Source organism: Cyprinus carpio, chromosome A22 (assembly GCF_018340385.1).
Source record: "Cyprinus carpio isolate SPL01 chromosome A22, ASM1834038v1, whole genome shotgun sequence".
In the NCBI taxonomy this organism is placed as follows: domain Eukaryota; kingdom Metazoa; phylum Chordata; class Actinopteri; order Cypriniformes; family Cyprinidae; genus Cyprinus; species Cyprinus carpio.
In genome coordinates this window covers 21,060,202-21,087,702 of record NC_056593.1, presented here as the reverse complement: position 1 = coordinate 21,087,702, position 27,501 = coordinate 21,060,202, and positions in this window count along the sequence as shown.

The window sequence follows — 27,501 nt, the reverse complement described above, 5'->3', positions numbered from 1 at the left end:
CTCAAAGCACATCACATCATGTTTTTTGGATCTGCAAATTTCCCCAACAGTATAGAGCAGTTTTAATGGATGGTTATACTGTGGACACTTCACACAAAAAGATCCTTGTTCTCACCAGGTCCAGAAGGTGTTTCTGGTTCTGTGGGTTGGAACATGGCCCAGACGCCAATCCTTTGCAGTTGGTGTGAATCCCATGGACTACAGCTGCATTGATGAATTGATTGTAGAACTTGTTCAGAAAGAAAAACTCTCACAAGATGGACAGGTTAGTGTTGAGTCAGGCTTGGGGTTGTTCTCAAACTCAATGAAGAAAATGCATGAATGATACATGCAAATCTCGGGAGACTTTCAATGCAAAATGTGGATGATCACGGATCTGCCCCCAAATGCTACCCTAAGGGTTTGCAGTCAGTCACATATTAGTGACGACAGCAATGGCGCATTGCGCTGTCAGAAGTACCCATTTTGCTGTGGAATCTAGTTGGACCAGAGATGAATGGCTGTCTAAATGGAAATTTTCATAAGACTACATTTCCAAATGGCCATCGAGATACACGTTTGACAGGGTTAAGCTAGAATTATGCCCCATCCAAATTTTGCAAGACTGAGGATTATCATGGTCATGTGCTGAATTGTTGCGAGTGATAAATCGGGGCTAGTGACATGCTAGTGATTGGTGCCACTGTCAGGGTAGTAGTTGCTGTAAAATCCCAGGGTACGGGACCAGAGCCACAGTGATGTTTACTAGTTCCCAACCACTAATGAACTGATAACCTAAATCAGGTGTATTTGATTAAGGAGATATGTACAATGTGCACTGTTAGGGGCCTCCAGGAATGTGGTTGCGCAACCACTAGTCCTAGAAGTCAGGGATGTCAAACTTAGCTACTTGAGGGCCACAGTCCGCCTTGGTGGAGTTCAGCTCCAACCTGCTCCAACATGTGCCTTTATTGATTAGTATTAGATACTTTGACTCAGGTTCAGGTGTGTTAATTAAAGTTGAAGTTAGTAGACTGTCCTATAGGAGGGCCATGGCTGTGTTTTGACACCCCCGTAGTCTAGGTCAGTGGTTCCCAACCTTGTTCCTGGAGGCCCCCCAACACTGCCGCGTTTTCCATGTCACCTTAATCAAACACACCGGATTCAGATCATCAGCTCATTAGGTAGAGACTTCAAGACCTGAAATGGGTGCAGTCAGAGAACAGGAGAGATGCAAAATGTTTCCACTAGTGTCGGGGGCCTCCAGGATCAAGGTTGGGAAATGCGGGTCTAGGTGTAAAAACTCGTTCAGCCAAACTCTTGGCCTTGGTACACATTGGGGATAGCTCTTGGATTCACCCTCTCAAAACATCTTGCTTGTATGTACATACCGTTTTTTTTTTCAAATGAGGGTGTTACGTCCTTTGGACCCAAATGTCCTTGTGATTGTTTATTGCTGCAACGGTAGTAAATGAACCCCAATACTCTTGGATTAAATGAACACAATTTTCTTTCGAGATTGTAGTTGACAGGGTTAAAGTTGGGGTGGCTATGTACTCGGCCAAAGGGCGCACTCAGGGTGCACTTATCTCAAAATGTTAAGTGTGGCACCCCTGCCATGAGTCAGTCCTGTTCCTGGAGGGCCCTTGGACCTCCCTGTTAAACAGTTTAGTTTCAACCCTAATTAAACACATCTGTACCGGATACTCCAAGTCCTGAACACCAAACCTATGTTACATAGATATTTTGGATAACAACTTTGAGCTGAATTGCCTGCCTCAAGGAACAGGAACTTCATGAACACATGCACCCCACAACGGGCCCATCTAGAGACAAATGCATGTTAGCGTCTAACACTAAAAGTTCCTAGGTAAACCCTTGACATGGGACCTTCCAGCCCAGCTACATCAAACTTTCTCAGTCCGCTGTTAGCTTTTGTATAGATGGCTCAGACAGCTCTTAAATATTTGTGGAGTGTTTTCTAAAGACAGATATCTAAAAGAAGAGCCAAGAGACACAGAAAAATACCCAGTCATACTCTCACTGGACTGTTTATCTCTCTAACCTCCACTGATCTTCTCCGGCCTCCCCCAAATTCTCGACCTCCCAGACAACTGATAGTAAATAGAGCGCAGTGCTAACACACTGACAGTATATATCATGGGCCATTTCCCTCCAACTGATTGGCTAAAAAATAGTTTCATCACAGTTTTCCATGCTTTTCCTGTCTGTAATGTGGCTTAAAAACAAAGACCCAGTGGGCCATTTACCCCTCACAGTTTCCAAATTGAACATAATTCTGCAGTGGTTTCTTTAATTTCGTGATAGTTGAGCTTCAGTAATATTTCAGTGAAATTACAGCAGTGACATATTTTGGCCGTAGACTACAAAACGCAGTTTGTAAAAAGGATGTCCGAGGTTCTGTATTATTTTCTCCTAAAAGGATGATTACAGTACATCATAAGTATAAGGGAGTATCTCAACCTCAGTAAGATCCAATAAGCCTTTCACATGTTCCAAAGTCATCCAGAGCTCCATCCAAAATTTGAACTGAGCATATTCCCAAAGTATTGAGTTGATAAATATAAATTTACTTAAGTAAGGTCAAACAAAGTCTCAAGTTCACACAGGTGTCCTAGTAGAGTAAATAACACTAAATGCAAGTCCCTTACTATGGAAAAAAGGGTTGAGTTATGGGTAACATTTTAAGTTTTGCTCAAATTAATATTCTGTCGTAGTTATATATATAAACAATATCACAAGGCTTTGGTGATACTGCACACAAATCTGATTTGGATTTCAAATCCGAACTTTTAGGACCCAATCATAACAGAGGATGCCACATTAACTTTCTGGAATTTATAAGCAGAACTGTGTCACTGATCCTGGGTGGTGAGGTTACTTTCAGGGCTGTTTTAATAAAAGTCTGTTGCTTGCATTTCAGGTTTGTCAAGAATTTCTATAGAGTATATTTTGTAATTTATCCAGCTTTGAGAATGCCTGGAGAAATTAATGCTGGAAAAATCTGTATAATATGCACTGTTTTAAAGGACAACCTTGAAACTGTCAGAGACAATATATATATATAATATATATATATATATATATATATATATATATATTATAGATATATATATATATATATATTATACAGGTTACAAGGTTTATTTATTTATTACAATTTATTTATTTAATTTTTAAAGAATAATTACCCTTAAACCTATTTTAGGACTTAACTAGTTTGTGAAAGTCTCAGAAATGCAACATTTTTATTAAGTTATTTATTTTCCCCTTGTCTAGAATATTCTTTAATCCTCCTCCTCCTCTCTCTCGCTCTCATTTCTGCTGTGTTGAACACACAATAGATCTCCTCAGCATTAGTCCGTTTGATGTCTGCCATGAAAAGGAAAGCCATCGCCCCAGTGTCACTCTTCTCTGTCTTTTATTCTCTTGTTTTTACTTATTTATTTCAGGGGTCTCACTCATCGCTCTCTCTTTGAGCCTGTCCCCACAGTGGCCTTTCCCCAACGGAGCTTACAGTTTTCAATCAGCACTTCTTACTCACCGAGACCGTCCGGATTTCATGTGCCTCAGCCCAAGCGGCCTGACAATAGCTGGACGTGAGCTGATCACTGCTCCAACTGAGGCCAGAGACTCTGAGTGCATCTACTGTATGATATAATTACAGAGATGACAGTGTGAAGCTCTCGCCACATCCTGAGGCACTGGAATTTAGGGAGGAATTGTGCCCTAGTATTGTTTATTTGCTCATGCTGTCTGTCTGCATTACTTTAGCACCTTATCCACTAAAGGAATTATGCAAATGAAGAAAAGTCCCAAACCTCATGGGGTGTGAGGATTAAGTGGTGGAGGTTGAATCAAGCATTCATACTAGCATTCTTTAATGAGACTGTAGAGCATTACAACAATATAATCACCAGAAATGTCTACTTAAAATGCAGAAAATCCCTCCTGACTACATAACACATCTGGATATGTACTGTTGATGAATTATTGCTGTCACGGCAACAATAATATGTACACAGGATCTAGGCCATAAAAAAAAAGGTGGCATGAAGTAAATTTGTCACTTTTCTTTTCTTTAATTACTTGCATATGATAGAGTTAAAACCTTATATTGGACCAACCGTAGCAAAAGTCTTTAAAAACAAGAAGTAACAGTATTAGTGGAAACATAATTTAACAACTGGATCTTTATTTACTGTGTTCAAAAAATCAAACACTTGATTTTTTTGGTGACTGTGAAAATATAGCAAAGTGTAAAATTTTCTTAAGTGTCAAAAACTTAAAATTTTATTTATTTGCAATGAGAAAAATGTAAGCCTTATTTTGGTCACAAACTCAGGCAAAAAAAAACAAAAAAAAAACAAAACCAAACAACACACACACACACACACACACACACACACACACACACACAAACACACACACACCACACACACACACACACACACACACACCACATACCAATCAAACAAATAAAAATCTATCAATTAAAAGTAGTTCATATGTGAAGTTTACACTATTTTTTATTCGTTAAACCCAATTTTAGGGTCTGCTAAAGAGAGGAGTCCTGGAAACAAGTATATTTAAATTACATTAAAATAATTTAATACCAATAAATAATACTATGATAATGATTAAAATACTGAATTATGCTGTACTTAAACTAACACAATAATTCTAATACATTTTTAAAAGTCTCTTATGCTGATCAAGGCTGCATATATTTGTTGTGAAATATTATTACAATTTAAAATAGTTTTCTATTTGAATATATTTTAAAATGTAATTTATTCCTGTGATGCAAAGCTGAATTTTCAACATCACTACTCCAGTCTTCATTGTCACATGATCCTTCAGAAATCATTCTGATATGCTGACTGTTTGTCCATATCCATATACAAAAGTTCTTTGCAATTCATAATAAATACATACATACATACATAACACATTATGTACTGGAATGCAGCAGCCAGACACCATGAGTTCAATAACACTGTTTACATTAGTTTGCCAAATGACTCATTCATCTTCTGACAGCACTCCTCTGGGAATTTCTGAAGAACATTGCCTTGAATATAAAGTCATCATGATATGTCAACATTTCTGTTGATAACAAATGCATGTGTGTCTACCATGCACTAAACCACACACTCTGAAACAAATACACTGAATACAAGCAACTTCAGATTACAGGTGCAGTTGTTCTCTGCTATCAATCAATCAATCAATCAATCAATCAATCAATCAATCAATCAATCAATCATAAAAGGTCCGCAATCATGCTTGGTCAGGCTTCATGTTGACAGTCTGATGCCGCTATTATTATTCTGTACTGCAACTCTCTGCATTCACAAAATACACTCCATCAAAACTAACTTTCAAAATCGGGTAACAGCACCAGATGGTACAGTTTCCAAATGCAAAAGCGCCACATATTAATAAAATCTTCACTGTTTACACCACTGACAGACACTGTTTATCATAGTACACAGCTGTCAGAGAGGGCCACATTCTCAGTAGCCAGCAAACATGTGGCAGCCCATCAAGTTTGGTGGGCTGTGACAGATGGATTCATGGAAATGGCAGAAATGCTTTCCTATAACAGGACATATATAACTCTTTACTGAATGGCAAAGTAGCCTTTTCCCTTTAACTTAAGGGATAGTTTATCCAAACAATGATTGTGAAAACACACAAAACAACAAAACATTAGGCCCCTTTGACTTTCTTTTGTACAGAATAAATAAATAATAATAAATAAATAAATAAATAATCAGGACAAAAACAAAACAACTCAGAGATAACTGAGAAAGTTATAAACGATGCTACTGAGCTGGTTTCACTGTACAGAAAAAAAAAGAAGAAAAAAAAAAAACCTAAACAAAACATCTTAATATGTTTTCAGGATACGAATGTTATTTTATTAAACATGCTAGTGGTCCAAAACACCACTGGACTCAACAAAAACCACAACTCAAAAAACAAAAACAAAAAAACAAACAAGACAAGACAAGAAGCAAAACAAAACAAAAAGCAAAACAAAACATCTCATCTGCATGAGAACAACATGTTAGTGAGCTGGACCAAGACAACAAAACACTGGACAGATTTCACTGTACAAACAACAAACAAACACCCAACACAACAAACAAACAAATCCTTTGTTTTCAGCATGAGAATGTTATTTTATTAAACATGCTAGTGGTCCAAAACAACACTGGACTCACTGGGCAAAACCAAAACCAAACCAAACCAAACCAAACCAAACCAAAACAAAACAAAACAAAACAAAACAAAACAAAACAAAACAAAAAACAAGACGACAAGACAGACAAAAAAAGCAAAGCAAAAACAAACCAAAACAAGTCATCTCATCTGCATAAGAAACAAATATTACAAAACATGTTAGTTGTGAGAACATGTTAGTGAGCTGCGGACTCCACTGATTTTTGTTGTATCAACAAAAACAAAAAATGAAACAGAACTTAATACATTTATTATTTTAAACATATATATTTTGGGTCCAAAAATAACAGAAAACATTGGACTTTCATTGTACGGGAAAACTAAACAAAACTGCGATTTTTTTTTTAAATATATTATTTCATTTTCCACACAAGAAAAGAATGTTACAAAAGAACGTTATGAATGAAACAACATTATGAAAGAACGCTATTTTTCATGTATTTTTTGTTTTGTACATGAGAAAGTAAGTTACAAATCATGATAGTGAACTGATCCAAAACAGCAAAAACACTGGACCCCACTGACTTTCATTGTACAGACAAATATTAAACAAAACAAAACAAAACACAAGACTGAAATATGCTAGTAATCTGTGTTGCCATTGTTGCATAAAAATGACCGACCTACATTATATTCCTCGAACACCTCTTCCCCAAAAAAGTAAGAAATAGTTTGAGCACAATGACATTTTCATTTGGTACATCATTTTGGTTTCAGTGGTTTGTTTTGAGTCTTGCTTAGCGTGCCAACAGAAATGCCGCAGGCTTACCTAGGACTGTTAAAAACTTCTCACACCAGACTGTAACGGTACACACCAAGCCTTAGAGTAGATTGTGCTGTTTTTATTGGAGGAAATATCTGGACATCTGGATTAATTCTACCTTGTGTGAAGTTTGGCTGGCATATGGAGGCTTTACTGACTTTTTTTGGTGGGAAAGAAATGATGGGGTCATGCAAACTCTACAAAGATAATAGAAATATATGAGTTTCCTGGTCATCTGCCATATTCCACACGCTCAGTCATGAACCAGTCGCTGGCAAATTCTTCTACACCCCAGGAACTGGATTTATCCAACCGTGTGCATCTACTCTAAAGAAGTCAAACCAGCATCCCTTAAGTTACTCCATATGGCTTTCCATATGTGCTTTCAAAATCCATCTCGCATTTTGAAACGATCAGATTAGATTCAGTTTAGCTGCACTTATTTGATTTAGCTGGCAATGACAAGGTTAAAAGGGCTAGGATGATATTTGAGGTCAAGGTGAGAAAAAATAAAAATAAAATAAAGCTGCAATTAAGGGAAAATAAAGAGACAATTACAAAATTATGAAGTTGTAATTGTGATATATGAAGTTGACAAAAAAAATAAAATGCACAGTTACAAAGAAATAAGATGGTAGAAAATAAGATGGTGCAAATACTTTGGTAAAAATGAATTCCTCAAAAATGACTGAAGCATAAATTACCATTCAGTAAAAAAAAAGACTTAAAAACATTTCAGGCTTCTTGTTTGTGAATTCATATATGATAATTGTGATTTCTTGTTTGTGAATTCATATATGATAATTTATTGTCTCTGTGACAATAAAAAAAAAAAAAAAAAATGTCATTTATTTTTCATAACTGTGACTTTCTTTTTTCTTTTTCTTATTTTATATCTCATAATTATGACAACTTTTTTTTAGTTGTGACTTTTATATTTCAGTTTGTCTGCCTCATAATTGTGACTTTATTTGGCAGCTTAATTTATTTTTTTTTTTTCATTTTTTTTTCCTTATTATTGTGACTTTATTTGGCAGCTTAATTTATTTATTTATTTTTTTTTTTCAACTGCAACTTTATTTTTGCATCTTGAAGTTGTGAATTCTTATAATTGTGACCTTATGCTTACAACTGCAACTTTATTTTTGCATATTGAAGTTGTGAATTATAAACGGTTTTATTTAAACCCAGTTGTTGTTTGTTTGCATTTTAAATATTAAGGCCTATCATAGAAAAGAAAGGTAACACTTAACTTGAAGCACTGGTTCTGTTTATTTATTTTAAGTTATTTTATGTTTTTACAGTGGACGAGGCCCATTTTCATAATCTCGCCTGAGGCCCTGCCTGCACCCAGTAAAATCAGAAATATAATAAATAAAAAGCTAATTTCACTGTGATTATGACTAAGGCTCTGACAGAGAATTATGGGATTGTTTTAAGATAATACAAAAACACTGATCAAGATCCAAGGGCCTCATGGAGCCTTTACTTCAAATGCAAAATTGATTGTCTTTCTTTTTCCTCTCCAAAACTAGTAGAATATAAATGTTCTTACCTCACTGGTCTTAAACACACCTGACAGATTTAATGTATATTTTAAATAAAAAATGGGAAACTCTACAAAACCTATCCCAAAAACAACAGGCTCATTTGGGCTCCACACACGAGAGACTTTGACTTGTGGTTTGGACAGAAAGCAGACCAGGAAAGATGTAATTTTTTCCTTTTCTTTTCGCATCAGACAAAAGCTTTACAAAAGTACCATTGCGTTACAGTTTGGATTTCCGTCTCGTTTTTTGAAATCCATAATTTGCTGTAATTTGTGCTTTTATATGCCTGCTAAAACATGCACAATGGCACTGGATATAATGGCCTCATTGATAGCATTTGAGATTAGGACTGGCCCATTACATTCATCAATGCTTTAATGATTTGGCAAGCGCCGCCGAGTCTTGACTTCTGTCTGGGGACGTTCAGATTTTTTAACCCAATCAAGAATCGGACAGTACTCAGCAGCACATTGCGAAACTGCTTACTTGGTTCCTTTTCTTTATTTATCAGAGAGCTTCCTGTTAAATATATACAGGTGTATATTTGGATCTGTAGGGGGCGCTGCAGTATTTCTAATCGTCTAACTTAAGTCACATTACCTGCACAAATGCAGACTCATGTCATGAGCCAATTATTGCAAAACTTTTTGTGTGTCTATTATGTCTATATGTTATAGTTTTTTTTTTTTTTTGGCCTCTTTGGTTTTTCATTAGTTTTTAGCTCTTCTTTAACTTTTTTTTCCCAGACTAGTTGAAGGAAAACATGCAAAATAGACTTTTCAGTTTTATTTTATAGCACTGTATCGTAGAATTCAGTAACAACACATATATTCAAAGGCTGTTTATTTCAAAACTAATTTCTGTTATTTTTTCCTAAATTTTATTTGTACTTTCTTAAAACCAAACTTAACTTTTTTTTTTTTTTTTTCGATCTATATTCTGAAAGTTTTTACTGATGGATTTGTTTATATCATTCAGCTGATTTTATTCTTGCACTTTATATATTTGCGTCTTTAGATTTAATTTACAATACATATCTTTAAAAGTTTTTTTTTTTGAGTTTTTTTATTTTCTCAACTTCAGTAGTACTTATACCAAAACTTACAGTTCTATTATTATCTATTTTCAGAAGGATTTATAGAGGGGTTTGTTCATATATCATTTGGTTGATTTTTATTATTGCATTTTATCTATGTACATTTTCAATTACACTGCATACATTCCAAATGACCTTTTTTTTCTCATCTTCAGGAAGATTTACATAAACCAAACTTTACAGTTATATTCAGTTAATATTCTGAAATTTTTTACAGAGGGATTTGTTCTTATATAATTCACTGATTTTATACAGCAATTATTTCATTTTTTTTAAAAAACATAATGGAAATTTTTTTTTTTTTTTTTTTGTATTATTGCTGTTTTTTTGTGGGGGCTATTGAGAGCAATACAAAATCCCCACAGTAAAAACTTTAAACTCTAATATGTCAGCAAAATCTAACAAGAATTTTGAACCTGGTGAACAGATTTATTTTTTTGGAAATTTACTCAGATTAGTCCATATTTTAACGATAAAGCCTTGTTTAAGTAGTAAACATAGCTTTAAAAAAAATAATAAAAAAATAAAAAAATAAAAATTCCTAATCATTAATTGGAGAATAATGGTGATTCAATTTATTTATTGTTTTTGTTGTAAAAGTCTCGTCTTACACAACTGAGATCATAATATGAATAATTCGGACCTCAAAAAGCAAAGTTTGAAACTTTATGCCCAGTTAGCCCCATGAATAATCGTCCCGGCATAGTCTACTTTTAATTTAATTAACATTTATGAGATCGTTTAATGTGTAATGTTCTTATTAATGGACATGGATAGTTAAATTCTGTCTCCATATATTGCATAATGAATGGAGGAGATCAGTAGGTCATTTAGGAATGAAAGATGGCGGGACAGAATTATTCACCCGCATGTGAGAGCTAGCAGAGGCGAGTGATTAGAAACGTGGATGGATGCCCAGATAAATGTTGGTTAAGCTATTATTCAGGCTCAGAGGAATGCCGAAAGGTGCCGGGGAACAAAATGAACACATCGCACCTTCATAAATACAGTAATTGGCTGTGCAGGGTAATTATCAGGCCTGTGTGGAAACCTTGCCCACAGAAATGCACAGGATCGGAAAGTTCTATGCATTCAGTGCGTTTGTTTATCAAGTAATAAAAACCATTTGGCGTCTGACTTGAGAGGGGAACGGTGACGGAATGGACTGCATAACTATTCAACCTGACCACAAACAAACAGTGCATTGCTTGAGAATAACACTTTTTAAACATTTAAATACATTTAATTCATAATGCTAATAATAATACATTTTCCTACGACAAACTTTCAATTAAAAATGATTTTAAGAACTTAATTTATTATACTATTACATATTTTCAAATTTGTGAGTAGAACAGAAGAGCGGATTTTGTAAAACTAACAATGTTGAGTTATTTCGGGGGGTTTTTTTCTCCAGAATATAAAGAGGAAAATATTCAATCTATGTTGATCGATTTATTTATTAATAAAATACATCATGCAAACAAAATTATTTTAATTTCAATATAATTTCCTTAGACATTGTCAAACACAGTTTTTAAATAATTTTCATTCATAGCAAAATGAGAATTTTCTAAAAGCCAGAGTTCATTGAAAGAACTCACTATACACATTTGCTGAGAAGACCAGAAAAAGAGAGGAGTCAGTAAATGTCTTTAATGTTTTAGAAAGTTCATGTTTTATAGTCATGTTAGTTGCAGATGTGATTTGTGTGCATGCATACAATAAAGAATACGGTTTATTTCTAGCCTTCTCAATATCCAGTCACCTCTAACCACAACAAGGGATGAATTTACTGAACAGCCATGTAGAGTGAGAGGTATTTCAGCACAAAGCACTTATCTTACACACAAACCACCCGCAATTTAGTGTAAGCACTTGAATAAAGTCACGCTCCTTATTTTCAGAGCAAACACGCCGCATTTCTATGCAAATGAGATTTGTGTACAAAAGTTGCTGCTACCTCCAATTAATGTTATTATGCTATTACCTCCTGCAGACGGTAAACAGAGTTTCATTTAAAAGAGCATTAGTAGGAATTCAACAGTGTTAATTTGGTACTATATCCAGTCGAGCTTATAAAAAGCATTCACATTTTTAACAGATGGTTTTATCCAAAGCAACTTACAGTGCATTCAGGCTATACATTTAATGTTTTTTTTTTACCAGTGTGTGTGTTCCCTGGGAATAGAACCCACAACCTTTTGCGCTGCTAACATAATTCTCTACCACTGAGCCAGCATTTAATAGAGTTAGTTCTTGGATCAGTAGTCATGTGATGCTACTCTCCTAGTAAAGTATGTCAGATTGTGGCAGTGTACCTTATATTTCTCCAGCGTTTTTAGGTGGTGGACCACTTCAAAAGTAAAAAAATAAAATAAAATAAAATAAAATAAAATAAAATACTGCACACCCACATCTCATTACGGGCCCTCATTTGTCGTTCTTTTCACCAATCGTATTTTGAGCCACCAGTGTATATTTTTATCAGAGTGCTGTTTTATTTCAATTAATAGCCTGATAGGAACAAACAGTAAATAAGTAGAATTTTCTTTACCTAAAAACTCACATCTATATTACAGATAACATTTCCAGTATTATAACACAGCCATCCTTTACAACAAAAAAGTTTAATCGTGTGTGGTGCTAGTAGCCTATACTTCTTCTGAACTACAAATACTGGCTTCTCTTGCAAGCCATCAACAGTACATTACATTTCTATAAATCTCATCATAAAACAACAAGTCAAATAACACAAAAAGGAGCATGCATCTTTACAATACATAAATCACTGGCATCAATGCACAGCTAGTGTAGTTAAGTCTGCAAGTTTAAAATTAATAGCTAAATAGAAATCTACACTTCACCGGGTAACACCTTTGCATAACTTCCCGCCTTTGTTCTATGTTGGCTGGCTACAAACAACTTGACCCCGCCTACAAAAACGCTTGTGCTTGAAAGATGGATCAGTACCCAGTTTATTTGGACCAGCTGGTACCACTGAATTTTCCACCAAAACCTGTAATTATGATAAATAATAGATGTTTATATTCTCTATCGAGCAGTCAAAATGAACTATGGCAATGGGCATATTGTTTCCAACATACAGTATGCTGTACACGGTAGACCGATCACAACAGAACGGGACATCTGACCAATCAGAGCAGAGTAAGCTCAGGGAAAGGAGGGGTTTAGAGAGACTGAACCTGAGAACTTCTTCAAACAAATCGTTTGAGAATCACTGGAAAATTAAGTGATATTAAATGGATATTCTGAGAAAACAAAAGCGTTTTTTTGACCTTGCATGCATGTAAACCTATTGTAGGAGACTCCCAAACCAATATTAGGAACCTTAAAAATGACATAATTGGGGCACTTTAAATTCATAAAATTTACTAGAAACAATTATTTGACAACACTTTACAATAAGGTAAGGTTATACATTAACTAACAATGAGCAATAGATTTGTTACAATATTTATAAATCTTTGTTAGTTAATCTAAAATTACAACTCCTTTGAGACCAAAATATGTTATAAATATATGTCAAATATATATTGTAAATAGTGAAGCTGTCACAATCACTCTAGGAGGAACGAGGAGATGCAGGAGAATAATTGAACTAGATTTTAATCCAACAAGCAAAGGGATAAAAACACTGGAATTCAGGGATGACATATAACAGTGGACCCAGACTCAGGGAAACACAGGGTTTAAATGCAAGGGGCAAACGTGATAATTAATCAAACACAGCTGGGTACAAATTAACACAATGAGGACAGGAACAGGAAACATGACCAGAAGTATTAGTAAATGTTGAAACTAACATGAGCTAAGATGAACAAATGTTTTTTCATTCTTAGGTCATGGTAACTAATGAATTAAGTAATGTTGACAATGGAACCTTCTTTCTGTATGTTATTATACTTATAAACATGTTAGTAAAACTAAATGAGCCTGTAAGAGCCTTAAACTAAATGAGGAACGAAGCTGGATTAAACATATGACTACCAAATACATTACTGAAGTGACACAGTGACTTGTTAAATGTGAGTTGTTAAAGATAAAATCATTGCTATTTATTGAATAAGTGTTTCTTGTCAATTTAGTTTAATATAATTTTTTTTTAAATAAAATTTATTTAAACTTATTTAATGTATGCATTTATGCATTAATTCAGCCAAAAACAACAACAACAACAAAAAACTCATGTTCCATTTGTTCTCACTAGTCTACTGTATCTTCTACAACAACAACTACAAGATGGAAAAGCATTAAAACAACACACAGCGTGTGCAAATAAACAATTTATTCTACTAAAATGTCAGTTCCTCAAGAAAAGACCGTCAGCTCTTTTCCCTCTTCTCTCAAATGGCCCCCAGGTGCCCAGGCTTTCCGCCCTGTTGCCTGGAGTCCCAGCCTGCTCACACCGCCGTTCCAAGATCCCGTCATCAATTCAGCCGAACCTCTCCACACGTAGCCTGCGGTTTCATGCCAGTAAAGGTCCTATTAACCTCTTGGCAAGCTTATATTGCTCTTAAATAATTAAGCCCCCCTCGCCACACGGAAAAACCTGCTCCATTATTAACGAGATGGGGACTCCTTTTTAGGTGAAAGCACCCGATTAATTATTCAGAATGAAAATCATAGTAAAGACACCTGTTATGCCGCCTGTGCCTGACTACACCTACACACAGGCCAAGAGAAGCTTTCAAGATACCATATCTTCAATCAGAATTTTGATATGAATTCTATAATTTGTCATCATATTCTTCCAAGTCCATATTATATGAGCTATGCCATCCACATTAATTCAGATGAAGCTGATGAAACATAAATACAAGGTTCTGTCATGAAACCCTAGAGGGCGCAGGCAAATGGGTTCTAACTGAGTCTGATCTAATCACATCTTTATTCACATGGCACAACTGATTAGTTCTTTTCAAATCAGCAGCCAATGAGCTTGCTGCTCTACATTGTTGGCAAGTGCTTGCTGTAGCAGTTGTAGCACAAATCAGAAGCCCTCCACCTCCCCAGATCCACCTGTATAGATCTGCTACAGGGTGACTTCGTGTTTGTTATAAATGAGGGTTATTTCATATATGTCATAATTGCAGCAGCAGTATTTCTTACATGCTCACAGCAGCATGTCTGTGGATGTATTGGCAGTAGCAAGTCTTGGTACTTGCTCTGCCGCAGCAGCGTAGCAGATCTATTCCACCAAGACCAAACACACTGACATTGTCACATATACTAACATGCTACAACTCCTTAAGCCTAAGTCTCAGTGGGACTTAAACAGATTGTATGGAAATGTATGAGATCGTAAGAATTCATCACCTATTTGTCAAAACAGTCTGGGAGGTTAGAAAAAAAGAATAATAATAATACAAAAATAAAATACAAGAAAGTCTGTAACACATCATGTTCTTCTTAGTGTTGAAGAATTGTTCAGTTATGATCTGAAAAAAAAAACAACAAAAAAAAAAAACAACTGTGCTTAAAAGTAATAAAAAAGAAAAAGGGAAAGTTTAAAAATTTAATTTGAATTAAGGTAGTAAACAAAATGTTTACTATTTAAAGTATTTTAGTATAATTCAAATCAAATACAAATTCAAAATCAGCAGATCTAAGTTTAGATTTAATTTTTTTTTAATTAATTGAATGCATTTTATTTTTCAATATAAATGACCAAGAAACTCATTGTCGTGGTACTTCAAGACACATATAAATAATAATAATAATAATAATAATATAATAATAATAATACGTGGTACTTCAAGACACATAAATGACTAAAAACACTGTATCACTCATGCCAGGCCAGTAGATGGCGATATCACTTTATAAAGAAACTACGTGTTTTCAGGCCCCCAGAGCGACGTTGTTGCATAAATGAACGTCCAAAACACATAAAAAGTTTTTTTAGCATTTAGTTGTAAACGCTGTGTAAATGCCCCCTTTAAATTCTGAATTGAGCGACCTATAGTTTATCAGTGTGTATATGTGTGTTTGCATTCAGTTCAGATCAGAGAACAGTACTTTATTGGACATAAAAAGATCCAAAAACAATTTTACAGTGACAGGCCATCACATCGTTGTGTGGTCCCACCTGAAATGTGACAATGACAACAGCAAAGCTGCTGCTCGTACCCTGGGCTCCTTCACCTCAGTAGTCATTGACTGCACTGACGCCATGCTATCCACATTTTCTGACTGCTATAATGGGGCATGTTGCTTCCTCTGCCTGCTTCTGTGACAGTATAAAACAGGAGTCACTTCCCCTGAGACCAGGAAAGACTTTAACGAGAGTGTAAAAATGATTGTGCGAGAGAGAGAAAAAGAGAGAGGCACTGTTCTGATATGGCTCCCATCTGAGGCGTCACAGATGTCAGAGGACAGTTTAATGCAAATAACTCAATTATTCATAAGAAATGCTACTTTTCAATCTACCAAGATTCTATCTACTTTTCTGCATACCAAAAACAGGCACACACAGAGGATGGATTGAGAAACAAATTAGAAAAAAGTAGCAAAGTAGCTTTTCCAATAATGCTAACTGTGGATAATGCTAGCATAGAGATATTATTTATTATTTTTTTTACTTTGTTTTTGATGGTTAATTTCTTTTTTTTATCTGACCTATACTCTGAGGCTTGTTTTGTTTGTTCAACATTCTCCGAGGCTTCATACTTGTTCCCATTAATAATTAATGTTGTGGAACCTGCAATATTCATAACTCTCAGAGCTCTGGGCACCTGAGGTTTATTTTGGGATCCTTATTTGGCAGGAAGTCAGTGAGGTTAACTAGAGTATGTATGAATGTAATAAATATGATGGACATATCACATCATTATGATGCTGTACAGATCTACCGTCAGCTGACATCGTATAGGAGATTCATGAATGATGTATCCGTGTGGAGTAAATTGGTTTAGTAGGAACCAAATGTATCATTTCTCACTTCAGAGGGAGGAAACTAAATGTTATTTTTTTTTGTACAAAACTGAGATCAGATTCACTGTTTATATATATATATATATATAAATATATATATATATATATATATATATATATATATATAAAGAAAAATCATTATTTCATTTCTCTGAATGAAGTTATTAATGATTCATATCATAGCAGAAAAATATATGAAATTAGAAACAATGTTTGCTAATTATAAATGTTGTGTATGAGGAATTTGGGTTTTGAAAAGTGTGCATAATGTTACCTTTAATTAGAATTTATGATAAACATGGACACTTTTATTTCCCAGGGGTTGATTTTTGTTTTATAAAAGTCACATGAAAATTATTTTAGATACTTTTTATTATGGCTTCATTGTTTGTTTGATAATTTTCCAATTACTTTTTATGTACTGTAGGCTACAGATTTCACTGTTTTACCCTTGTCCCAAAACAAAACATTTAGGCTTCAGTGAGCTTCAAAAATATGAATTGTAACATGTTACAAAACTATGTAATTTAAATCAAATAAACATGAACAATGTCAACATTTATTGTATCTACATTAAACCATTCTGACACAATTTTTTTGTTTTTCCAGTTTCACTGATGAAAACAACTGAGATTAATTTTGAGAAATAAAGGTAAAACTAAAAAAAAAAAAAAAAATAAAAAAAAAAAAAAAATCAAGATTGATCAAATTGAATATCACATGTGAACATCTATGTTACGTATGAACCCTTGTTCCCTGAAGGAGGGAACAGAGACGTTACGTCAGAAAGAGACTGACGAATGGGGTCTCTCCCGAGAGCCCAATCCCCTTCGAATGGTAACAAAATGAGCCAATGGTACACAGTGTACCTTGGTCTGCAGGATTTACATTGCGAGCTCGGCCCTGCTGTGTGGGTATATAAGGAGCAGCGCGAGCAACTCGTAATTCAAGTCTTCGCTGAGGAGCCGAGCCACATCAGCAGAACAGCAATGTGGCAAAGGGACGTAACATCTCCGTTCCCTCCTTCAGGGAACGATGGTTACATACGTAACCTAGACGTTCCCTTTCAGTCGGTCATGTTCGCCATTACATCAGAAAGAGACTGACGAATGATGAGGGCGAGGTGGATTGAGCCTCCTGGAGCGGCAAACAGGTCTACCTGAGTGTCTCCGAAGCGTTCCCAAATCAGCTGAACCGACTGGGGGTGGAGTCTCCATTGTGCTCGCACAACCATGCTAGAAAGTGAGCTAGAATCAGCCACTGGTCGAGGCAGTTGAGGATACGGACACCTCGTTCCCTGAGAGGAGCCAGAGCTCCCTCCGCGACTTTCGTAAAGACGGGGGGAGACAGGGCCAACCTGAATGGGAGAACCTTGTACTGATATGCCTGCCCCTCGAAAGCAAACCAAAGAAATGGTCTGTGTTGAGGAAGAATGGAGACATGAAAGTATGCGTCCTTCAGGTCGATCGCTGCAAACCAATCCAATGGACGAATGCATTCGAAAATATGCTTTGGTATTAACATCTTGAACGGAAGTCTGTGAAGAGCTCGGTTCAAGGCATGCAAGTCCAGGATTGGCCGTAACCCACCTATTTTCTTGGGTACTATGAAGTAGGGGCTGTAGAAGCCGGACTTCATGTCAGCTGGAGGGACCGGCTCAATCGCACCCTTTGCCAGCAGGGTCATGACCTCCGCATGCATGACAGGAGCATCCTTGCCCACCATAGTCATGTGAACACCCCAAAACCTGGGGGGATGCTGGGCGAACTGAATTGCGTAGCCGAGCCTGATCGTTGATGAGCCAGCGGGACGGGCTGGGGAGCTCTAGCCAGGCTCCTAGAAACCGATCCAGCGGGGTCAAAGGAACAACAGGTGAACCCTCAGTGGGGCAGCAAGGCAGAACAGACGGCCCCGGCATGGGAGGCATAGCATTCCTTAGCGGGGGCGGAGAGCGAGCCCTCTTCTGATTTCAAGATATGGCAAAGAGGGCGTGAGAAGGCAGCGCATTTTCGAGATGTCTCTGTGTGGAGGCTATCAAGAAAAGAGGGGGACGAGAGCAGCGAGGAAGCACATCGCCTACTGTCGTCTGCAGCCTCTTTGGACCCGGAGGTAGAGGAAACAGCTCTGTTAATGAAGTTTTGGGTACCACCGACTGTGGGGCCATTGGCGGAACAAAAAGAAAATGAGAACAAAGGATTCTCCCCCAGCCCTCCTCCGGGGGAAGGAGTGGTTCTGCTACCATCTCCTTAAGAGCTGACTTCCCCAAGTCTGGGTCGCCATCTCAGGAATGCCGATTGGGCTGACGCTTGGTAGGTTTGGGGGCAGAGACGGGCTGTGCCGCTCTTCTGCGGCCATCTCCTCGCTGTGGCCAGGGTGGAGGCTGCTGCTGTGGCCGAGCGGGAGTGGAGGAGACCACAGGGGGGCACCCTCGGCGACGAGCAGGCTGAGGCGGCAGTATGGAGGCAGCAGCGGACCGCCGGGGCAGAATGTGCTTAATGGCCTCAGACCATGTCGGAATGACATCTTTGAAAAGACGCAAACACAACCCATATACTCTTTTAGAAAAAGCTCTTTCAGAGGTGCTGAAGTGCTCAGGGGAACACGGGAGCTGGAGAGAAGAAGGCAGGAAGCTCTTCGACGAACCGTGCCATCACACCAACACCAGCTGACTCGCTTTGAAAGCACTCCGGTGTAGCTTTGGGAATAGTTGTGCTCAGCTCCGAAGCGAAAGCTTGAATGCGAGTTGCTCGCCGATCGAATCTTTAATTTGTCTGGTTGGGGGTAGATCGTGATGCAAATTCCGCAGACCAAGGTACACTGTGTACCACTGGCTTGTTTTCTTACCACTCGAAGGTGATTAGGCTCTCGGGCAAGACCCCCATTCATCAGAATCTTTCTGACGTAATGTGGAACGTGACCAACTGAAAGGGAACAGAATATTTTACTGTGCACAATTTTCAGTCAAGATGTAATTTTGTCAAAAGCAAAAGCTAATGTATATGCAATTTAATTGTGTGCATTTAGGATGCTAAAATGATAGAAGTGAAATGTTATTTCCGTCAAAAGATGACACTGGGGTGGAAATTTCACAAATAAATTAATAAATAAAATATTCAGAGTAATTTCCAGTAAAACGAAAATGAAAAAACTGAATCAACTTAAGGCAATACAATACATGCTAAATGCATTATGGATAAAAACTAAAATTTGGTAAAATTACTGTTTCATTATTTCAGTATGCATATAGTTTACTATTTGAGTTTAAATATATATCATTCACTATTTCAATATGCGTCTAGTTTCATGAAAAACCAAAAAAAAAAAAAAAAACAAAAAACAACCAAACAAAAAAAGATATGTATATATGTATATTTAGAGGATGGATTGGGGAAAAAGAAGTTATGCACTACTATCAGCTGACTGGTACTTATTTCATTGAACTTTGCATATGTTCTGGCATACATGTGGAACATATAGTATAAAAATAAATGTAAAATCGTTTGTGTGCATTTTAGGATGAAATCTACTCTAAGCTTTTGCTTAATTCAATATGCATGAAACCGCATGTGAAGATTTAAAAACAGATCTAACCGCTATGAATGCCATATGTTGTGTTATAGTCTGTCTTTCAGTTTACGTCAATCACTGTCAGCTTTGTTTAACAGTGTTAGCAAGTACCAGTGGATCCATTAGTTCAGAAGTGATAGAAAAGTCACAGAGTGAGCTTCTTTTAATTAGATATACTGTATCTTGAAATACATTTTTATTACTAAATCGGTAGTAATAAAGTAGAAATTTAAGAATATATATATATATATATATATATATATATATATATATATGTATATGTATATGTATATATTAATATATATATATATATATATATAAATATATATATATATATATATATATATATATATATAAAAGAGGGTAAAAGAAGTTTAAATATTTTCCCTTTTTTCCATTGTAACTTGCAGTGTTAACCCTTGTGAAAAATACTGTAAGTATAGTTTTAGTACTTATGAAAAAAGAATATACTTAATGTAATTAAGTACATGCACAAAATAATATACATTTATATTAAATGTAGTTAGTTGAACCCAAGTTAGTTGAGTATTTTTTATTTTAATTTTTTGGGGGGATCTATTTAAGTAGGACTATATTATAGTTCTGTCATGACAACTCTTGGAGAGTTTAGCATGGTAACATACATGGCAATGTTAATGTGTTTGGTCTTGGTGGAATAGATCTGCTATGCAGAGCAAGTACAGAGACTTACTACTGCCAATACATCCACAGACATTCTCCTGTGAGCATGTTTGAAGTGTTTGGTGTTGTTTGTGTTTTTTTGATATTGATGTTACTGCAACAGCAAGCACTAGCCAAGCATTTGAATGTTGAGCAGCAAGCTCATTGGCTGCTGATGTGAAAAGAGCCAATCAGCTGTGTTATGTGAATAATGACGTGATTAGAGCAGATTGAATTAGAACCCTATTGGCTTCCACCATCTAGAGTATGTCATTTATTATAGTTTTAAAACTAAAACCCATGAAAATAATTTTTGTTACTTGAAATAAAATATACTTTAACTGAACACAAATAACATATAACAAAGTTTTTTTGCTAAGGCAACATTTCTAATTTTCATTTAGTTTATCCTGAGGTACTAACATAATTCACTTAAAACTAAAAGTGAAATAAAAATTAATGGAAAACACACACACACACACACACACACACACACACACACACACACAGATTTTTATATAGATTTTTTTTAAAATTAAAACTATATGAACTGCAAGTACTTTTTTATTAAACTTAAGATTTAAAGTACACTAAGTGCACATTCAATGCATTTAAAGGGATACTCCACCCCAAAATGAAAATTTTGTCATTTATCACTTACCCCATGTCGTTCCAAACCTGTAAAAGGTCAGTTCATCTTCGGAACACAATTTAAGATATTTTAGATGAAAACCGGGAGGCCTATGATTGTCACATAGACTGCCAAATACTGTAAATAACAGTGTAACGGTTCATAAAAGGTATGAAAGTCATCATTAGAATACTCAATCTGCCATCAGACATGCAATCTGGGTTATATAAAGTGACGGGAACACTTTTTGTAAGTGAAGAAAACAAAAATAACGACTTTATTCAACAATTCATTTGTCAACAGTCTCCTCTGTGTCTCTCCATATCACCCCATCATCCGCGCCACAAGGATGCGCTGTTTCTAAGTGTATTTAGCTTTGATTTGAAAGAAAACAGCGTATCCTTGTGGCGCGGATGATACAGACGAGCATACACAGCATACAGTGATATGGAGAGACACAGAGGAGACTGTTGACAAAGGAATTGTTGAATAAAGTCATTATTTTTGTTTTGTCTATGTGACAGTCACATGCCTTCCGGTTTTCATCCAAAATATCTTAAATTGTGTTCCGAAGACGAATGGCGCTTTAACGGGTTTGGAACGACATGGGGGTAAATGTTTTAATGACAAAATTTAATTTTGGGGTGGAGTATCCCTTTAAGCTTCTTTTTCACATAGCAAAGCCCGGTGACGTTCCTCTCTACCTGTGTTTATCAATACAAACAAAATGGCCGTCTGGAGGAGTTTATTGTACACACACAGTAATCTTTCTCTCATCTTTCTCTCTGGGTCTGGAGCAGATCCTTCAGCCCATCCCCACAGATCAATGGAGGGTGAGAAGTTCATTATCTCAGATAAATCTATATCCCACCCTGCTCCCTCTCGCCTTTTAATTGCTCCTCAGACATCAGTCAGCGCAGACAGGCCTTGTTCCTCCCTCCCTCTCCTCATCCAGCTCTAACGACATGAAGGCTAATTTTACACCCAGCAATTGTTCCATTTAATTACTTACTGTCTTTCTGCTTCAACCTCAATCAATAATGCCCTTGTAGAAAATGAACACATTTCTTTAAGTCTTTCACCGGCTGCAGTGTTTCCATATCGTCATCATATACTTACAAACGCTCGACAAGCAGAAAGCAGGCGACGGCTCTGGGTTCTAACAAAAAAGATTAGATGTTGGGATGTTGGGTTGGTTAATCGGTCCGTGTGGGTGATGGATTATTGTGACCATCTTAAAGTTCAAGTCCAGAAACTTGCTTCCGTAATCTGATGCAAAATACAGGGAGGAAAGTTGACTGGAATGTTGACTGGAAAGTTGTCAGGTGCTTGGAGGGGAGGGGTTCAAAAATAAGAGGGTGACGTCACTCAAGGAAAAGTAATTTCCAAGGCAGAGCAAAATATTTTTAATGAAAGATCATGAAAGAATCTGAGAGGTTTTTGAAAACAAGTGGGAGTGTCTTCAGACTTTTTTTTTTATAGTTAGATAGGGGTTTGACTATTTGAATACAGACAAGATCATCTGACCATTAAGGTCCAATGAAAATTTAAGATTTCTCTCTCTCTCTCTCTCTCTCGGTGCGCATGCGCGAGTGTGGCGAGTGCGTGAGGTGTGTGGTTGAGAGCGTGGTGAGTGATACTTTGTTTTCTTTCTAACTTTATCGACCTTCAGTGACTCGTGTCTTTGTTTTCTTTATTAGTTGTGGCAAATAAAGATTTTGTTAGGAGTGGTGTTTAAAATATTCCTTTGGGTGCTGGCCAGTACCTCTTTTTTGAGGCATGGCGCTGGTGCAATTGACGAGGCGGCATGGTATTAAAATACCGGTCGGCGTGGAATATTCAGTTGAGGAATGTAGTTTGGCTGTAGGAAAGATAGTAGAATATAGCTGCATAAAGTCGGCAGCAAGGATGAATAGTGCTGTGGTAATCTTCTTGGAAACAGTTGAGAAAGTTGATCTGGTTGTTGAACGAGGGGTAGTTATTAGAGAAGAATACTTTCAGGTTTTTCCGCTTGTAAATCCTGCGAGGAGGGTTGTTCTTTCTAATGTGCCTCCGTTCATAAGCGATGAGATAATTGAGCGTGAACTACAAAGACATGGACAAATTGTCTCGGCAATAAAGAAGATACCAGTAGGTTGTAAGTCTCCTCTTCTGAAACATGTTGTTTCTTTCCGAAGGCAACTTTATATGATTTTGAAAAACGATACGGAAGAACTGAACATTGTGTTGAAGTTTAGGATTGAAGGGTTTGATTATGTTATTTTTGCTACAACTGAAACAATGAAATGCTTTCGATGTAATAAACAGGGGCATTTAGCTCGTTCATGTCCTGAGCAGGTTGCTTCCTTGCAGAGTGATGTACAGGATAAAGCGCAAACAAGTAGCGCCAAAGAAAAGAGGGCTGGTGTGTCGGCTAATGGGTCAGAGTCGGAAAACCGAGCGCATCAAAGTAATGAGGAGTCGACTGTTGGAAATCCCAGAGAAAATGGGGAAATGGAAAGTGTAGAAGGAAGAAAGAGTGAGGTTAAAGACAGTGATATTATAGAAGCTGAAACGTCACAAAGTAGGGAAGCAAATGAACATTCAGAAATCGATTTAGATGAGGAAGGATTAATAATGAATGAGGAGATTAACATGTTTAAAGTTCCAGTGGTAAAAAGGAAAGCTGACAAGAGTGAAAAGGGTTCAAAGTCTAAAGCACTCAGGAAAAGTCAGGAAGTAGTAAAAGACAAAGAAGGTACAGATGAAGCGTCAGATGATTCTTCTGCTGATGATTCGTCTGTTTTTAGTTATGGAGAGACAGAAGTTGTGGAATTAATGGAACATGAAGGAAGGATGGAGAGTGGATATAGTTTGGAAAGAGTACAAAAATTTTTGAGTTGCACAAAAGGTAAAAGAAATGTGGTAGCTACTGATTTTTTTCCTGATCGTGAGCTATTTATTGATTCGGCTAAATTCTTGATGAAGCAGAGAGGTGAGGGATGTTTATCCAGTCAGGATATACACCGTCTAAAAAAGATAGTGCAAAAAGTGCGTGTAGAAAAATTGGGTGATGGTGGTAAGTAAATGGATAACAACTAGATGTTGCTTAGCTTGGCTGGTTTTAAGTTGGTGTTTTCTTCTAATTATTGATTTAAAAGTAACCACACAAAATTTAAATGGAGCAAGAGATATAAGGAAAAGAAATCAGTTTTTTCAAATGATGCAAATTAAAAATGTTGATATAGCTTTTGCACAAGAGACACATAGTGATTATTTTAATGAAGTGGATTGGAAAAAAGAATGGAATGGAACTGTAGTTCTAAGTCATAAAACTAATGTAAGTGCTGGTGTTGGAATTTTTTTTGCAAGGAATCTCCTCCCGATATCTTATGAAGTAGAAGAGGTGGTGAAAGGAAGGCTTTTAAAGGTTATTGCAAAATATGATAAAGTTTCATTCACTTTAATAAATGTTTATGCTCCTGTATTGGCAGTTGAAAGAATGGAATTTTTAGAGACTTTAACTAATGTATTGCAAGACTGTGATCCTGAACATTATCTCATCTTGGCAGGGGATTTTAATTGCACGGTGAATGACATTGACAGAAATCATTTGGAACCCCACACAGCTTCAAGAAAGTCATTAATGCGTCTTATTGAAGCAAATGATTTGGTAGATGTGTGGAGGGAGTTAAATGGTAATGTTAGACAATATTCATGGACACATGTAAAAGATAATTTGCTATCTATGGCAAGATTAGATCGGGTATATTGTTTTAGACATCAGTTACAAGTTATGAGATCATGTTGTATTAATCCTGTTATGTTTTCTGATCATGCAATGGTGACAGCTGGTATTTTTATAAATTTTCTAAAAAGAAAGAGTGCATATTGGATTTTTAATAGTGTTTTGATGGAAGATTTACATTTTAAGGAGTGTTTGGAGTTTTTTTGGAAAAAATGGAGGGGTAAAAAGAGTATGTTTTCAAGCATGCAACTATGGTGGGAAATTGGGAAAAAACAAATACAACAGTTGTGTAAACAATACCATTTCAATGTCACTAGGAGTATAGCCAAAAAGATAAAGGTGATTGAAAATGATATTATTGAAATTCAAGATTTGATTGAAGTAACTGGGAAAAATGAGTATTTTAAGATTTTAAAAGAAAAAAAGAATGTCTTGGAAAATTTGTTGGGATATAAAGCACAAGGTGCCTTAATTAGATCTCGTTTCCAGGGTTTTTCTGAGATGGATGCTCCTTCGAAGTTTTTTTTTGGTTTAGAGAAGAAGAATGGCCAAAGTAGATTTATTCATTGCCTAAAAGATGCTAATGGACAGGAGCTAAGTGAAGCATCAGATGTACGACGGAGAATTGTTGAGTTCTATGAGGAGCTATATAAAAGTGAATATGTGGAAGATAGACAATTGTGTGACGATTTCCTGAGTGATTTACCGCAAGTAGAGGAGACTGATAAGGTGAAATTAGTGGCACAATTTACTGAGGAGGAGTTATATGAGGCTTTGCAAAGTATGGATAATAGAAGAGCTCCAGGAATTGATGGTCTCACAGTAGGGTTCTATAAAGCTTATTGGGGCATCATAGGTAGTGATTTTTTGGAGGTTGTTTGTGATAGCATACTAAAAGAGAAATTACCTTTAAGTTGTAGACGTGCAGTGTTAACTTTGTTACCAAAGAAGGGAGACTTGAAGGAAATTAAAAATTGGAGACCAGTATCTCTTTTATGTGTTGATTTAAAAATATTGTCAAAAGCTTTGGCAAATCGTTTAAAGAAAGTGATGGAGCAAATAATACATAAGGATCAGTCATATTGTGTGCCTGAAAGATCGATAATTGATAACATTGCTGTAATCAGAGATGTTTTTGATGTGGCGAAATTGACAGGTCAAAATTTTGGTCTCATTTCGTTAGACCAGGAGAAAGCCTTCGATCGAGTAGAGCACAAGTACTTATGGAATGTTTTCAAGAGTTTTGGTTTTCCCTCTGGATTTATCAATTTAATTAGGATGCTATATAGTGACATTGAAGGTATTGTAAAGGTCAATGGTGGTTTAAGTGCTCCTTTTGGAGTTAACAGGGGGATAAGACAGGGGTGTTCCCTATCGGGGATGTTATATTCTATATCAATCGAGCCATTTTTACTCAAATTGAGAAAAGCTTTAATGGGTGTTACACTGTATGGTGAACAGAAATTATATTTGTCTGCATATGCAGATGACGTAATGGTGGCTGTTACTGGAAAAGATGATGTAGAAGGAATGAAAATGGTTGTGGAGGGGTATGGAAAATTATCATCAGCAAAAGTAAATTGGAGTAAATGTGCTGCTGTAGAAATAGGTGGGTGGAAGGAAGGAAAACCTTGTTTACCAGGCGGAGTAAAGTGGGTTTCAGGTGGAATCAAGTATTTAGGAGTCTTTTTGGGTGATGAGCAGCATAAAAAAAAAAACTGGGAAGGGGTAGTAGAAATGATTGAAGGAAAATTAAAAAGGTGGAAATGGCTACTACCCAGAATGTCATATAGGGGGCGTACACTTATAATTAACAATTTGGTGGCGTCGACCCTGTGGCATCGACTGGCATCACTTGAACCACCTAGGGGGTTGTTATTAAAAATACAAGCTTTAATGGTTGATTTTTTCTGGAGTAAGTTGCACTGGGTTCCACAATGTGTTTTGTTTTTACCAAAAGATGAAGGGGGACAAGGGCTTATTCACCTGGAAAGTAGAAAAACAGCTTTCAGGTTGCAGTTTGTGCAAAAGTTCCTTTATGGTGAGAATAATACATGGAAGGCTGGAACAAGTCTCATATTGGAGAGATTTGGGGGAATGGGACTTGCGAAAAATCTTTTTTGGACTAAGTGTGTGGATAAAGACTTGAAAGACTTACCATTGTATTATTATAGTGTTTTGAAAGCATGGGGTTTTTTGAAAATATCAAGGAAGACACCTGCATTGTCTTTGTTTTGGCTCCTGAAGGAACCTTTAGTGCGAGAAGCAAGATTGGAC